The sequence below is a fragment of the Microcaecilia unicolor genome, chromosome 1 (assembly GCF_901765095.1).
Source record: "Microcaecilia unicolor chromosome 1, aMicUni1.1, whole genome shotgun sequence".
NCBI lineage: Eukaryota > Metazoa > Chordata > Amphibia > Gymnophiona > Siphonopidae > Microcaecilia > Microcaecilia unicolor.
The window spans coordinates 460,151,897-460,169,173 of NC_044031.1; the positions used below are offsets into that span (position 1 = coordinate 460,151,897).

At 40.8% G+C, this 17,277-nt stretch overlaps 1 protein-coding gene across 3 annotated transcripts in view; it reads left to right on the forward strand.

Moving 5' to 3' along the window:
* The window catches only part of ARHGAP28 (Rho GTPase activating protein 28), a 305,117-nt gene that overhangs the window by 31,965 nt on the left and 255,875 nt on the right, over positions 1–17,277 (forward strand). For 2 of the 3 annotated variants that reach the window (XM_030213199.1, XM_030213215.1), the window contains exon 1: positions 11,643–11,924. The exons of the other annotated variant lie outside the window; for it this stretch is intronic. The gene's annotated coding sequence lies outside the window, so the exon portion shown is untranslated. Of the gene's footprint in view, positions 1–11,642; positions 11,925–17,277 lie in introns of those variants that run through there. 3 annotated transcript variants of the gene reach the window in all.

The following is a 17,277-nucleotide window of genomic DNA, read 5'->3' on the forward strand; positions in this document are numbered from 1 at the left end:
TGTGCTTTGAAAATGAGCCTCACTGTAGAATAAATCTCGCCGAGCTCTGTCACTGCAAAATAATCTGTTAGATGAAAAGGCTTTAGTTGATTAAAAGAAAACTGGCAATTGTCACCTTTACAGTTTAAAATGAAACTGTAAGAATCAAGTCAAATGTTAGAATTTTAGGCTGTGAATACATCAGGTAGCAAATATTAATGGGTTCTCCAACTACTGTAAAGGCGGGCACTAAATCCAGAATTTGGTCTAACAGACTTACCTCATGAAGATGTGTGTCGAAGGATGATTGCATTTTTAGGCAACATATTGGAAGCAATTTTAGAAGGATTACATGTGTGTAAAAAGGTCATTTTACTTGTGTAAATTGTCACCAGCATATAATTAAGTAGCAATTTTAGAAGAGGTGCTACTTATACATGTCTACTGACAGCAGGCACAGATTTAAAGGAAATAAGCAAATGTTGATAAATATCAGAATAAAAAGTGAAACAGAGGCATTCCAATGGCAGTCTCACTGGAAGAGGGTGAGGTGGGTAAGATGAAACAGGGGTAGCTGGGTAGATGAGAGATGGAGAGAGATGTGTGACAGATAAGAGGGTGACAAAGCAGTAGAATTTTCTGGTTTATAGTGGGATAGAAAGCCCAGATCTTTGTTAAGTCTTGTCTGGTGGGTGTCAAAATATTTCATCATTTTGACTTCAAAGGTAAATAAATAAATAAACAAAAACACAAAACAAAGTGGTGACAGAGAAGAAGCTGGAAACTACAGGCTGGTAAGCCTCACTTCGGTTATTGGAAAAGTAATGGAAGCGTTGCTGAAGGAAAGGATAGTGAATTTCTTGGAATCCGATAAGTTGTAATTTGACTGGATAACTAGAGAATTGAATCAAGTACATGGGATAGATGCAATCTACTTACATTTCAGCAAAGCCTTTGACACGGTTTCTCATAGGAGGCTCTTGAATAAACTTGACAGGCTGAAGATAGGACCCAAAATGGTGACCTGGATTAGGAACTGGTTGGCGGACAGAAGCCAGAGGGTGGTGGTTAATGGAATTCACTCGGAGGAGGGAGGAGGAGAGAGGGAGTAGTGGAGTATCTCAAGGATCGGTGCTGGGGACGATTCTGTTCAATATATTTGTGAGTGACATTGCCAAAGGGTTAGAAGGTAAAGTTTGCCTTTTTGCAGATGATACCAAGATTTGTAACACAGTGGACACCCTGGAGAGGGTGAAAAACATGAAAAAGGATCTGCAGAAGCTAGAAGAATGATCTCATGTTTGGCAATTAAAATTCAATGCAAAGAAGTGCAAAGTGATGCACTAAGGTAGTAGAAATCCACAGGAGACGTATGCGTTAGGCGATATGCATAGGCAGGGAAAGGGATCTTGGCGTGATAGTATCTGAGGATCTGAAGGTGACAAAATAGTGTGACAAGGCAGTGGCCATAGCCAGAAGGATGCTAGGCTGTATAGAGAGAGGTGCAACCAGCAAATGAAAGGAAGTGTTGATGCCCCTTGTATAAGCCCGTGAGGCCCCACCTGGAGTATTGTGTTCAGTTTTGGAGGTCGTATCTTGCTAAAGATGTAAAAAGACTTGAAGCAGTGCAAGGAAAAGCTACAAAAATGGACTGGTGATGTGAACATGTATACCCTGGAGGAAAGGAGAAACAGGGGTGATATGATACAGACATTCAAATATTTGAAAGGTATTAATTCGCAAACAAACCTTTTTCAGAGACAGGAAGGCAGTAGAACTACAGGACATGAATTGAGGTTGAAGGGGAGCAGACTCAAGAAAAATGTCAGGAAGTATTTTTTCACGGAGAGGGTGGTGGAGCTGGGAGCTGCTGGAGATGAAAACGGTAACAGAATTAAAAAATGCATGGGATAAACACAAAGGAATCCTATTTAGAAGGAAAGGATCTACAGAAGTGGAGATTGGGTGGCAACACTGGTAATTGGGAAGCAAAGCTAGTGCTGGGCAGACTTCTATGGTCTGTGCCCTAAAAATGGCAAGGACAATCAAGGTCAGGTATAGATATAAAGTAGCTCATACAATGAGTTTATGTTGTTGGGCAGACTGGATGGACCGTACAGGTTTTTATCTGCCATCATCTACTATGTTACTGTGAATAAAAACAAAATGAAATAAAATGGAAATACAATATGTGTGCATCACCAACATTCTGATTGTGTATATACTTCATATTTAAAAAGGGGCCAGGTGAGGTACAACATCAAAAAAAAAAAAAAAAAAAAAAAAAAAAATATATATATATATATATATATATATATATATATATATATATCAGAATCTCTGCAATAAATCCTTACAACAGAATAAAAACCAATATGGTCTCTTTTATGTAGTGTGAACCACTAGAAAATTGAAATGAAGAAGTAAAAAACACAAAAGGCTAATCAGGAGAGATAAACCAAGGGACACTCCATTAGATGACAGGGCATCATTGATCATGTTTATGTTCACCAGTGGGAGAAGGAGGAGGTGCAGAAGGGGATCCAGAAAGTGCTTCTGCTCCACAGGGAAACAAACTAGAGTATTGAGCTGGTCAGAGTACACCCCAGGAGAATAAATGGTCAATTACATTGAGCATCTTTTCCTGCTGATTAGATTAGATTTGTATTTCTCTTAATGCTTCTCCTAAGTATTAGGTGGCACCATTGTGATATAAGTAGGGTAGTCATTACTGACCATGTGGAAGTGAGGAGTGGTTACTTCAGTTTCGGATGAGATATGCTTTTTGCTCTAACATGAATATATTATAAGCAATTCTGCTTATCTAACCACCACAAAGCTGCTGATTTGAGTCTACAGTATTTACAGTGACAGAATGAATTTTAGTGACACCAAAGATGGTAGCTGACTGGGTGTGAGGTCAGATTATCCCTGGGTGCATTAAACTCCTGTTCAAGACTTAATCAGAAGAGTATATTTGTGCAGAGCATAAACAACTGAATTTTTTTTAATGGTACAGGATGGTCTTATTTGTGCTCTTTTCCCCACTTTATAACCATGCTCTGCGGTGCTAAAGAGGGTCAGTTACATTGGAACGCTATTCTTTTCTTTTTAAAAATCAGTTTTCCCTTGTCTTCCTTTGTAATTTGGTTCATTCCTGTTTAAAATGTTTATTATTCTTCCCAACCCAATGGAACTTGGAAAGAATTATTCAAAAGGGATCAAAAATGTCTCTCTGTCCATCTGTCTGACTGGGCAAATAACTAGTTTAAAATTTAACAGAATGGGAAGAGACTTGAAATGGGGGGAAATCCGAAGAAAAAACATTGAACCCAATATTCAACTCACACTGGTCAGCAGCTTTAAAGCCTTTCTGTCTGATATTCAGTGATATTTAACTGGCCAGGAACAGCTCCTGGCTGTTAAATAGTGCTTAACTGGCTATCCGGGAATATTTAGTGGGAGAAACCAGTTATCTCCTGCTGAATATTCCCGATCAGCGCTTAGAAGATACTAGGCTATCCACTAATATTCAGTGCATCACCAGCTATGTTTGGTGGTCAAATTGGGCCGCCGAAATAGCACGTCTGTCTTTGGCCACTTTAAACTTAACCGACAAGTGCTGAATACCAACTTGGCAGATTAAGTTTAAACTGGCCAAAAATAACCTGGATATTCAATGCCGGTAACTGGAAATGGCCCAGCATGAACATCTGAGCTGACTGCTGACTGCGGTAGCAAGCCCAGATAACTCCTGCAGTCTGAAAATTGGCTTCATTGTCAGCCGTGGGCTGAATCTAACCCTGATATTCAATGTTTGGGTCATCCTCCGACCTGGAAGTTATGCGGTTACTGGCCAGTATTCAATGCGGACACCCACATAGCTAAACAAGCCAATACAGGATTGCCTTTTATGTGGTCCTATCTGTCCAGTGGTCTACATGGGTGCCAGCATAGAATATGACCGGTGCCCACATAACTGTGGACTGCTCCCTGACTCTGCCTATGGACCACCCTGCCACTAACCACATATTGTGGTAGCAGTCAGAGAGGAGTTTCAACGGTAATGTGCTGTTAAGTGTTGCTGAATACCTGGGGACGGCCTGCTGAGTGGGGTTTAGTGAGCAGGAGCCTTTTAAATCCCATTGAATATTGACCTTAGTTCAAAAATGAGCTAGAGAAATAAGCACTGAACTGCCCCATCCCAAATCCCAAAACCCTGCAAATGCCCACCCACCCCTCATAAGTGCTCCACACACACACAGAGAAAACACAGATATCTTTTAACAAATTTCCAATCCAAATTAAGACATTGCCTCCTATTCTAGGATTTTTGTTATTTTGGGGACGTCCAAAGGGTGCATACCGCTCGACACAGCATGAGGAGATTCCATTGCTGTTAGCGAATACCACTGAAAAGATAAGTGTTGGTATTTCATTTCTCGGCTATATAGCATATCGTTGTAGTTCGTTGATTGCAGTTTTCTGGCTCTAGCTTATACTACAGTAGCCTATCAGCACCATGAGTATGGATGACAAAAAATAAAAACAATTTCTGAATTAAAATTAGAATTTTGTCACGGCCAAACTACTTGATGCAATCCTGGAAGGTTTTTTGGTGGCCAATGATGAAGAGTTGATCGTACTGATCTGTTTAGCTCTAAAGGATTTGTTATATCCTGGAGCTCTTTGAAGCCTTTTTCCTTCCTAGCTGAAAGCAACTTTGTGATGGCTGCCACTTTATGCTGAAAATATACATGCATTTTTTGATTGTGGAAAATTTTGGTGTATGTTTTAAATGATTAACTATTTCCACACCCAATTTGTAATTTTTTTTATTATATAAAGCATATGGCTGTCTGGCATGGCACTACACTCATATGACAAGGGGGTGAGGTCTAGATGTTTTGGATGGGACTAAAGAGGGACAAAAATATGGATGTCCAACTCCTATCACAGAAGGGAAAGGGATGTCCATGTCTAAAAAGATGGGCATTGTTATTTAGACGTGTTACTTGGCATGCCCAAGTTACAGAAAGGTGCTCTAACTGAGCAGCTATCCATTGAGATAAATTCATGACACTCATTAACCTCCCAGTGGTTGCTGTTCCCCTTCCTCTCCCCAAAATGTGAAACCACAAGGGATACTAGGCCCTTTGACAACACACTATGCAAATCTGAAGAGTAGCCTGATGTTTAGTGTAGTGGACTGAGACCCATGAGACCCAGATTCAAATCCAACTTCAGCTTTTTTAAAGTATTATTATTATTATTTTTTTTTTAATTGTGAGCTCTCCAGGGACAGAAAAATACCTACTGTACCTGAATATATATAAGACATCTGCAAGGCTGAAGGCTATTGAAGTGGTATACATTCAGGTACAATCAGTGCATTTTTTTCTAGCAAAAAAGGTGCCGGTACTCAAATGCCAGGCCACCCTTCAGGGGTGGGGTGATCACTGAGGGACCCACCCCATATTAGCCAGGACCCCTGCAACCAGTCACAGAATCTGTGACAAGGCAGAATTGGTGTGTAGAGTCTGAGCTCTTTCATTAAAACTTGGGGACCATGGGTCAATTTTAACAGACAATGGAAAAGATGCCGGTACTCAGTACCCCCAAGTACCCCCTCAAAAAAAGCCCTGGGTATAGTAGGAATTTTTCTATTCCTAGAAGGCTCACAATGTAAAAAATGAAAAACACAAACAGCTAAAATGAGATTTGAACCCAAATCACCTGATGTTCAGCCCACTACTCTAACCATTAGGCTACCTCTGTTCTGCATGGATTAGCTGTGTAGCCATTTTATAAAGTGGATATTCCTATGCTGCCACACAGACGTCTGTGTCCTTTGTTTTCCCTGTTCATAATTTGGATATTTCAGTTTGTACAATAGATGCTCATGCAGGATGTTTCCAGCACATGGTCATCCATCTCACATGTACTTTAGAACAGGTTGTTCTAAAATACATGTGAGATGGACACAGGGGTGTGCTGGTAAATTTTTAACAACGGGCTCTCTCTCCGGGCATAGCTGCCCCTGAAATTTGGGGGGGGGGGGAATACATGCCTCTCTCCCCTCCCTTGTGCGGGCACGCTAGGCATACCTTTGCCGAGCCCCACCAGCCAATAAATGGACTGCCACCATTCTCTGCTGCTTGTTTCTGGCTCTGAGCAGCATGATGGAACCTTCTTGCGCTTGCATGAAAAGTCCCAGCCTAATGCTCAGAGCCGGAAACAAGGAGCTAGGAGCAGCAGCAGTCTATTTACTTGGCTAGTGGGGCCAGCATCACTGCCAGCAAAGTAAAAGAGAATTCAGGAGGGGGCCCAAGCCCACATTTTGGGAGTCAGTTGTTAAAGTAGCCATGGGGAGGCCTACTTTAACAACCGGCTCCCAGAATTCTTAAAAACTTAACAAACGGCTCTCACGAGCCCGTGAGAGCCCGCTCCAGCACACCACTGGATGGACGTCCATTTGTGATATTCCGACTTGGACGTCCATATTCTGAGTTGGACGCCCTTTCTAAAATGCCCCTCCTTACCAACTAGGTCACCTTTTTACAGTTTGTTGGCAATGAATCGCTGTGCTTAATTACATATTCAGTGAAGACATGCTCTACATAGTAGCTTCATTGTGTGCCCACCTACTTCATGTACTTTTGGAAAGAGTAAACAATTGACTCATGTCTAACCACCTCGTTCAAGATTTTAAAGACCTCTATCTTATCTCCCCTCAACTGTCTCTTCTCCAAAGTAAATAACTGCCTTTTTAGCCTTTCCTCATAGAGAAGTCGTCATTTTGGTTTTATTTATTTATGTATTTATTTATTTATTTGTAGCATTTGTATCCCACATTTTCTCAACAATTTGCAGGCTCAAAGTGGCTTACATTTGCCATAATGGCGGTTGCCATTTCCGGGTAACAGAATTACAAATGGTAATGTGTTAAGTTGCATACATACATACAGTGGGGGAAATAAGTATTTGATCCCTTGCTGATTTTGTAAGTTTGCCCACTGACAAAGACATGAGCAGCCCATAATTGAAGGGTAGGTTATTGGTAACAGTGAGAGATAGCACATCACAAATTAAATCCGGAAAATCACATTGTGGAAAGTATATGAATTTATTTGCATTCTGCAGAGGGAAATAAGTATTTGATCCCCCACCAACCAGTAAGAGATCTGGCCCCTACAGACCAGGTAGATGCTCCAAATCAACTCGTTACCTGCATGACAGACAGCTGTCGGCAATGGTCACCTGTATGAAAGACACCTGTCCACAGACTCAGTGAATCAGTCAGACTCTAACCTCTACAAAATGGCCAAGAGCAAGGAGCTGTCTAAGGATGTCAGGGACAAGATCATACACCTGCACAAGGCTGGAATGGGCTACAAAACCATCAGTAAGACGCTGGGCGAGAAGGAGACAACTGTTGGTGCCATAGTAAGAAAATGGAAGAAGTACAAAATGACTGTCAATCGACAAAGATCTGGGGCTCCACGCAAAATCTCACCTCGTGGGGTATCCTTGATCATGAGGAAGGTTAGAAATCAGCCTACAACTACAAGGGGGGAACTTGTCAATGATCTCAAGGCAGCTGGGACCACTGTCACCACGAAAACCATTGGTAACACATTACGACATAACGGATTGCAATCCTGCAGTGCCCGCAAGGTCCCCCTGCTCCGGAAGGCACATGTGACGGCCCGTCTGAAGTTTGCCAGTGAACACCTGGATGATGCCGAGAGTGATTGGGAGAAGGTGCTGTGGTCAGATGAGACAAAAATTGAGCTCTTTGGCATGAACTCAACTCGCCGTGTTTGGAGGAAGAGAAATGCTGCCTATGACCCAAAGAACACCATCCCCACTGTCAAGCATGGAGGTGGAAATGTTATGTTTTGGGGGTGTTTCTCTGCTAAGGGCACAGGACTACTTCACCGCATCAATGGGAGAATGGATGGGGCCATGTACCGTACAATTCTGAGTGACAACCTCCTTCCCTCCGCCAGGGCCTTAAAAATGGGTCGTGGCTGGGTCTTCCAGCACGACAATGACCCAAAACATACAGCCAAGGCAACAAAGGAGTGGCTCAGGAAGAAGCACATTAGGGTCATGGAGTGGCCTAGCCAGTCACCAGACCTTAATCCCATTGAAAACTTATGGAGGGAGCTGAAGCTGCGAGTTGCCAGCGACAGCCCAGAACTCTTAATGATTTAGAGATGATCTGCAAGAGGAGTGGACCAAAATTCCTCCTGACATGTGTGCAAACCTCATCATCAACTACAGAAGACGTCTGACCGCTGTGCTTGCCAACAAGGGTTTTGCCACCAAGTATTAGGTCTTGTTTGCCAGAGGGATTAAATACTTATTTCCCTCTGCAGAATGCAAATAAATTCATATACTTTCCACAATGTGATTTTCCGGATTTAATTTGTGATGTGCTATCTCTCACTGTTACCAATAACCTACCCTTCAATTATGGGCTGCTCATGTCTTTGTCAGTGGGCAAACTTACAAAATCAGCAAGGGATCAAATACTTATTTCCCCCACTGTACATACATGGTAACATACATGTAACATAACATACGTGAACAGATCATGGTATAGATATATATCATGTGCATATATATGTTAAGGAAGAATAAATTATGGTAATACATGAAAGTTCCTGAGTACGAAATTGGGTTGTATCATTCTTTAGGTCACTTCTCTGTACCTTTTCTAATTCTGTTATATTTTTTTGGGTGATACGATGACTAAAATTGCACACAATATTTGAGGTGCGTTCACTCCATGGAGTGATACAAAGCCATTGCAATTTTCTCCATTCCTTTCCTAATAATTTCCTAATATTCTATTTGGTTCCTTAGCTTCTGCTGCACACTGGGTAGAGGGTTTCAAACATCAATGATGACATCTAGATCCTTTTCCTGGGCAGTGGCTTGTAATGTGGAACCTTGATTCACGTCGCTATAGTTTGGGTTCCTCTTTCCCACATGCAACACTTTGCAGTTGCTCACATTAAATTTCATCTTCCACGGTTAGCATGCACGTTAATTGTAGGTGTGTTAAAATCACTAACGTGCCGTAGTAAACAGGGCCCTTAGATTTTTTTATTTATTGCCCTTGTATCCCACATTTTCCCACCTATTTGCAGGCTCAATGTGGCTTACACAACCTGTTATGGCATCGCCATACCAGGGTAAACAGTACAATTGGTGTTACAAAGAGATCAAGGCAAGCAAGAGGATCTGGTCAAGCAGTTATAGAAAGAGACATTCTGAATAAAGGTGTGTGTTGTGCTTAGTTATGGGTTATTGTGGTAGGCCTTGTTGAAGAGATAGGTTTTCAGAGATTTGCGGAAGTTACTTAGTTCGTTGATCGATTTCAAGTGAGTTGGTAGTGCGTTCCATATCTGCGTACTCATGTAGGAAAAGCTGGTCGTGTGTGTTAGTTTGTATTTCAATCCTTTACAGCTGGGGAAGCGAGATGGTGAGGCCCCTGTAGACAGAGAAAGTACCTATATATAATGTGTACTTCTAGTAGTGCTATAGAAATGATTAGTAGTAGTAGTATCTCCCTACTTGTAAGTAACACCAGGAATGTTCCAATCAACATAGGGCATATTGAAATCACCTCTCAATAGTACTTCCCTTTCATATCAGCATTCTGAATGTGTTCAATTAAATCTTTGGAGGAGAAGAAAAGGTGGAGACAGACAAAAGAGACAAGGTCACAGGAGCCAGACTATTGGAACCAGTTTATTGATGTGACCTGACACGACCATGTTTTGGCCTGTGCCTGTGTTAGGGGTCCTTCGTCCACAGTGCACAAAACTGCATGATCTGTGTAATCTATCAGTGCGTTGATAATGACACAGATCATACAGTTCTGTGTACAGTGCATTAAAGACCCCTAACACAAGCACAGGCCGAAACATGGCAGTGGCAGGTTACATCAATAACTTGTGACTCCTGTCTCCACCTTTTCTTTTCCTGTGTGGTACTTGGTCTTCTGGTGTTCTGTTTTTTGTTTGTTTGTTTTTTTCAATTAAATCTTGACCATATCTTCTGCCCTTGAAGGTCTATGGGGCTCATTTTCAAAAGAGAAAAACGTCCAAAAAGTGTCATAAATCTGCATTTGGATGTTTTTCTCACCAAAACATCCAAGTGCCTTCAGCATCCCTGCCAGCCAAGCATAAGCATCCAGTGCCGCAATATTGGAGGGAGTCCAAACCCCTGCCCCCCTCCCCCCCCCCCCCCAGCTACACCCCTGATGCTGGGAAGTTGAATAGGAAGCTATCTTACAGCATAAGGTATCCTATGTGAAAATTCACTCATTTATGATAATGTTTAGGATATTTGCCTGAGCTCTACATAAGGAAATAAGATTTGGCTAAACATTAATGAGGGATTCTCTGTGAAAGTGGTCATTCATTTTGATTTTCCTTTCACTTTTTTCACAGACCTCAAAATTAAAGCCAAAAGAAAGTGGTGGAGCAGGTTTTTTTTTAATGTTTTGGATTCTAACTACGTAGTCCTCAAGAATGAAAAATGGAGCCAACATTTTAAAGTGAATGATTGATTAGAAACAGTAACCCATTAAGAGATTGACTGACCTAAGCCCTGCTAAAAATCAACCATTGTAAGGCACATTGATAATGCACATTTATGGCTGATTTTTTAACACAGTTTACATTGCAAAAAATGGGGTCTATTTACTATTGTGCACATTTTGGTAAACATAAATACATAAGCGTAGCCATACTGGGAAAGAGCGAATATCCAGCAAACCCAGTATCATGTTTCCAACAGTAGCCAGTCCAGGACACAGACCCTAATTTTGATATCTCTTTCTGTAATATAGCACTTTGAGCTTAAAAAAAAAAAGTCTACGTCTACCTATTAAAGCATATCATAGTTTCAAGTATTATGTTTCTGATAAGCATTAGCAAAAGACTTTTCAGTCTATACTTCACAGGTTTACATAGAAGAGCAGGTCAGTCCCAGAGTGATGATAGCACAGATACAGCTTCTGAAATAAATTTGAGTCCTTAATTTTTCATGTGCTCACTTCAAGAATGTACTTTGTGCTTGAGGTCTCCCCTATTCAAGTAGAATATTGACTTTTTTCTACCTAAAAGGATTAAATTCACAGTGTTGGCAAATAATTCTTAAGTCCCATGCTTATATGTCACATGTGACAAGCTGTCCACAGGCTGAAGTCTCAAGGGGAAAAAAAATCCAAACTCCAAGTGCACAAAAAGTAAATAAATTAATAAAATAAAACCAAATCATCTTTTTATTAAAGTAAAATACAATGGGTTAACAAAAAGTCTGTCCTTGGAAAAAAAGCATTGACATCGTCAGCAAACTAGTTCTTCTGAGCTCTATAGGAATTTATTTATTTATTTATTTATTTATTTATTTATTTACTTATAATTTATTAGGATTTATTTACTGCCCTTTTTGAAGGAATTCACTCAAGACGGTGTACAATAAGAATAGATCAATTACAGCAGTAAAAATATTCACATAACAATACAAGTATTGCTTCTGATTTCTAGTTTCCTAAAGACATGAATACTTCCTCTACGAGTCATGTCTGTGGAGGTGCTTTGAGTGTATGCTAATACAGCTGTCCTGTCTGTAGGCAGATCCCTCTCTCACTCCATTGCTTGTCTCCGCTCTCAGCTGACAGCGAGTCTGAGTGAGAGAGGCAGACAGAGCACAGTCCATGCCTCTGCCTTTGTGACAGGCTGTGTGAATACTGTTCTTCTCTCTGCCGGGAGAAGGTAGGAAAGACATGCACCCTGACAATGGAGATAAAGGACTCAGGCAGAGTGGTCTCACAGGCTACCATTCTTATACTCCATCAAGAACGCCAACAAAGGAAGAGAGCCTCGGGTCAGAAATTCCTCCAGCCAGTCTCCAATAAGCAGGTAAAGCATTAAGGGTTACAACATTTACTCTGTGTTTTCAGCTCCTAAAGGCAGATAAGCCAACTCGTGGGTCGCCGTGCTACTTTGTTAAATGTCAGCCACCCGTTCCTAATGGCAAAAAAAGTCACTCGATAAATATGAAAAGGGCAATTTTATTTTTTGCAAAAGTCCAAACTACTGATTGGTGCAGTCAGTTTGCAACGGAAAACTGTAGCTGCAGTTCACACACAGAACATCATCTATGCTAAGGATTGCCATGTGCACGTAAATTCTTTGGGCTCCCTGCCAAGAGTTTTTTTGTTGTTGTTTGTTTTGTGGCTCACCCTATGAAATCGTTACAGGGGTTGAAGGGGAATATAAAGGTTGATATTTGGTGAAGCATAACCTTTGAACAATAGTATGCCATTCACAGATGATATGGAGTTAAATAAAGGGACAGAATACAGAAAAGCAAACTGGGCATACTGGCTTTTTATTTTTAGGGATGTTGGTGTTCATTCATCTAAAAGAAAAAAAGGGCAGAAAAGTTGAAAGAATTAATCCTCAAAATTCCAACGCTCTTTGAAAGAGGAATCAAATAGTAAACACAGAGCTACTTATTTGATGCAAAAATTATGTTCCTGCAACTGGAGTTTGCATTTCTGCCATAGTATGTTTTACAATTCTAGACTTTATAATAAATCCATAAGATTTTGTAGTATAAATTTTCACCACTTGAAATCATGGAATGTCCAATATGATGGCTAAACAGAAGTTGATTGTACCATTTATTAAATAATATGTTATATGTACAGCTGTGTTAGAGTCTAATTAGAAAAACAAAAGGGTGGGGGGGTGGGGGGGGAACAGTCTAAGAAACTTGTAACTGGTTCATCAATTTATGATATACACTGTTCCACTTTAACCAATATGCACCCCAGTGCACCTCCGAGTATTTCAACATATGGATTTCCCAATCCAAAGATTTATTTCCAAAAAGTTTTTAACTATGCACATAACAGGCAGACTACAGGCAGTGTATGCTCTCATTCCCTTGTCTGATACTTGATAAAGATTGTTGTAAATAGTGTAGGGTTGTTCTTCCAAAAGCTTACCGCACTTCCTTCTAAAAGAGAGAGGAAATGTGTCATGCATAACTGCTTGAAGAGCAGTACAGATAACAAAGGAAGTGAACTAAAAATTCTACTTTTTAACAGTGAACTTTGCTCACTGCAAATAACTATGTCAAAGTCTGCTTGAAAGACTGATAATAGCAAGCATACTTTGGACTGTGATCAGCTCTCCTCTGTTTTGCATCACACATTCATCAACTAAAATTAACCCAAACCTGCATACTTCCTTACAAAGAAAAAGGGATGTTGGGGCTTTGTGTGGGCGACCTATTTCGGAAGCTTTTACCATTAGTCAAGGAACACACAGGAAAAATGATCCTAGTGAGTGCCTCCTAGTTCTAGTTTTTCACTTCCAGCAGCTGTCTTGCAGCAATAGCTCCAGCCTGCCATATGGGCCTCAGAGGCTGCTCTATCCACTTTTCCACTGCATACTCCAGAGGGAGTTTATTAACTCAGCATTGGGGCCTGCAGAATGCCAAGGCATGAAGACAAACACTCAGGGGCCAGATGTACTAAACTTAAGGAGCCAGCAACCTGGTTTTTATAACTGGTTCTAGCCAGGTTAGCACGCAAGTAGTAAACCGGTCACATGCACAAAAGGGTTCTCTGAGCCATTTCCTGTCACTGTAGCAGCTAACGAAAACCGAATGCAAATGAGCTAATTACTATTATAATGTGAATGCGATGAGATGCACCATGGAAAACCTAACAGGAAGTCTGCACCTCTCATTGGGGCTGTTGTGAGCGGGAACCATGCAGAGGATGAAGCCCCATTGCAAAATCGGGAGAAAAAAACATCCAAGTGCTTGTCAGAGACGTTTCTTTCTAAGTGCTAACACTCAAAAAAAAAGGACGTCCCTGACGAACACTTGGACGTTTTTTTTTTCTTCAAATTTTGTGATGGGCATCCTTTTTGGAGCCCGAAATGACCACCGCCGGAGAGGAAAATCGGGTATTGGGACGTGCGAGGATGTCCAAATCAAAATCCAAATCCTGGTGTCAGCTAACCGCGCTGTGATTGGCCAAGAGAAACTGGAGGGGCATAATCGAAAGGGACGTCCAAATAGTCCTGAGTGTTATGTATGAACCCATCTTTGGCATCCGCAGAGCAGCCAGCATAATGATTGGCTGCTCTGCGCATGCTCGGCTGGTCCCGACTGGGCTTCCCCTATTAGGAAGGAAATCGCGTGCAAATGAGCTAACAGCAGCTCATTTGCATGCGATTCCTTCATGTATGCCCGTTTTTTACCGATTCGCTAAGGGATCGGTAAGGGAAGGGCTCTTTCCGTGGAGTTAGGCATTTGGCTGGTCAGCCCTTCAGCAAATGGTCTTGGGACAATTACCCAGCCTCTCCTCAGACACTGTCTCTGCCTGGAGTTGCTACCAAATCCTGTCTCTGGAGAAGTCTCAGTCAGGCCATAATCTCTGTGGGTCACAACATCCACTAATCAATTCTAGGAAACAAAGACAAAGGCACAGTTTACTAAAAGGGAGTTATTTGCTCAGATACAATATTAATGTAATTTTAGTACCTCAAGTATAACATTAATTTAATCGTAGTTTAAAATTGTATTTCCTTTTTTTATAGCTGCTGATTCTGGGCTCCCAACAGAAATGCTGACATCAGTGACATATAATATGACTTTTTCTGAAAGCTAGCAGATGTATTTATTTATTTGTAGGGTTTGTATCCCACATTTTCCCACCAATTTGCAGGTTCAATGTGACTTACATTATGCCGTAATGGCGATCGCCATTTACGGGTACAGAATTACAACTGGTATTGCATTAAGATGCTTACATACATGGTAAAGAAGAATACATTATGGTATTGCATAGAGGTTTCCTGAGTGATAGATTGAATTGTAACATAAATTAGGTCATCGACTGTAAAGAGATCATTTTCGACATAAGGAGTAAAGTGGTAGTGCGTGTTCATTAGTAGCAATGAGGTGATCACCCTCTGCACTATAAATAAGGGGGTGGAAATTCAGCCAGCGGCAGTGAGTGTTTTGTAGCCAGCAGTGGAAGTTATTCCATGTTGGGGCACCAGGTATAAATATCTGGGTTTTATGCAGCTGCCTAAGTGCAATATTCAGTACTTGACTGCCTAAGCACACCACATAAGAACATGAGAACATAAGCGTTTGCCATACTGGGACAGACCAAAGGTCCACCAAGCCCAGCATCCTGTTTCCGTGGCCAATCCAGGTTACAAAAACCTGGCAAGATCCCCAAACAGTACAATACATTTTATGCTGCTTATCCTAGAAATAAGCAGTGGATTCCCCCAAGTCCACTTAATAATGGGTCTATGGACTTTTCTTTTAAGAAGTTATCCAAACCTTTTTTAACCCACAAAGCTAACTGTTTTTAATACATTCTCTGGCATTGGACTGTTATACAGTATCCAGTACCTAACTACATAAGGCCGACTCGACCCCGGACTGCCCAAAAATCATCTGACTCTCAGTTCAGCACAGAAACCGGTTTAGTGTTGCTAATATCAACAAATAGTCTTGAACAAGCGATTTATCCCTCCAGGAGTCTTTTCTGGTTGTTTAAAATCACTTTGAATATCAACTCCAAGATCTTTAGGGTGTTATTCATACCCTTATGAGTAGCTTGTAATCACCATACAAAAAAAATCTATAAAAAGTGGAACTAAACAAATGGAAGTTGTGTCTGAGATAAGTATTTTGCAGTGAGTCACAAGATAGAGCATTTCTATCAACAGTAATGACTACTCATCATGGCAAAGATGAGCTGGTCTGATGTATGTAACAATGCATGAGTTGATCAACTTTAAGCTGGCCATGGAATGACAGAAGGCCCTGCATTGATTGGAATATAACTCTCATAATTCAAAGATAGGATAAGTTCATGTATCATTTCCTGAAATAAATACATCGTGGAGTGAATGGCTCAAGTATGTTTATTACTCCCTCCTGTGTATTGCATCTCACTAGTTTTCTACACCAAGCATTAAAACAAGCACGTAACTTACAATACCATGTTCAGGTGCTTAATTAATACATACACCCTAATGTGCTTTATGCAATATATGACAGCATGTCTTTTTTCAGTGGTAGGCCCCACCCTATGGAATTCCCTGCCCCTTTATCTCAGAGCACAGACAATTTTGACAAACTTTAAACAGACTTTAAAACATTTCTTTCTGAATATGCCTTTTCAACACACTAAGACTATCTCTGAAGTGATGCCTTTTGGTCACCTCAGATTTATTTATCCTTTCCTTGTCTGCTATACCCTCTATCTATCAATAATTGGGGTCTGTTTCTCCCTTCCCTTGCTATCCTTTTCCTCTCTTGTTCCCTCCTCTATCTCTCCTATAATTAGTCCTGTAAGTCGCATAGATATATTTTATTTATATGTGGGATAGCATGTTTTTAATAAACCTGAAACCATTCAACAATTAATATCATGAACAAAATTAACATGAAGCAAGAGTATCCTAGACACAATCCAGTAGTTTATGAAAAATGTTACCGTCAGCCAGATCCCCTTTCCCCCAGCGTCATCCCCTCAAAACAGCACAGGCTTTCATATCTACCACCACCTTTCTGTCCCCATCCCCCAACACAACTAACCTCTACAAAACAAACTCTGAATCTTTATCACTAGAAGGGACCTGGTTTCCTTCATGCTGGTAGGAATACCAAAGCCAAAACAGCCTGACTGATGCTCTCATCAAAACACCAAAAATGCATTTTCAGTGTTTGATACTGCTTTCATCCCTATCACCTCCACTGGGAGATTATTTCATGTATTCCAGCCTTGTCAAAGTTCATATCAGGACCTAAAATTTACAGCCAGAATCAGCAAAATATTTTGTCAGTACTGAGAAAGACTCATATCTCCTAAGGAGATGCTGACACGCTGACCCCTGTCTTCAGGACAAAATGTGGTTTATCTCTATGAGATAACTGGGTTCATTTTTAAAACAGAAAAACATCCAAAAGGTGGCACAAAGCGGCAGATGGATGTTTTGTTTTTATTTTGCCAAAACGTCCAAATCGCTATTTTCAAAGCTCATTTTTAAGAAGGATTTTCTATGCAGTTCATAGTGTGTTGGGGGCGGGATTCGGGAGTTCACAAAACTTAGACTTTTCTGCCATAATAGAATAAAGCAAAAATGTCCTGGGCTAAAAGTTAGATGTTTTGGTCTAGACCTGGTTCAGTCATGACTAAGTCACAAAAAAGGTGCCCTAAGTGACCAC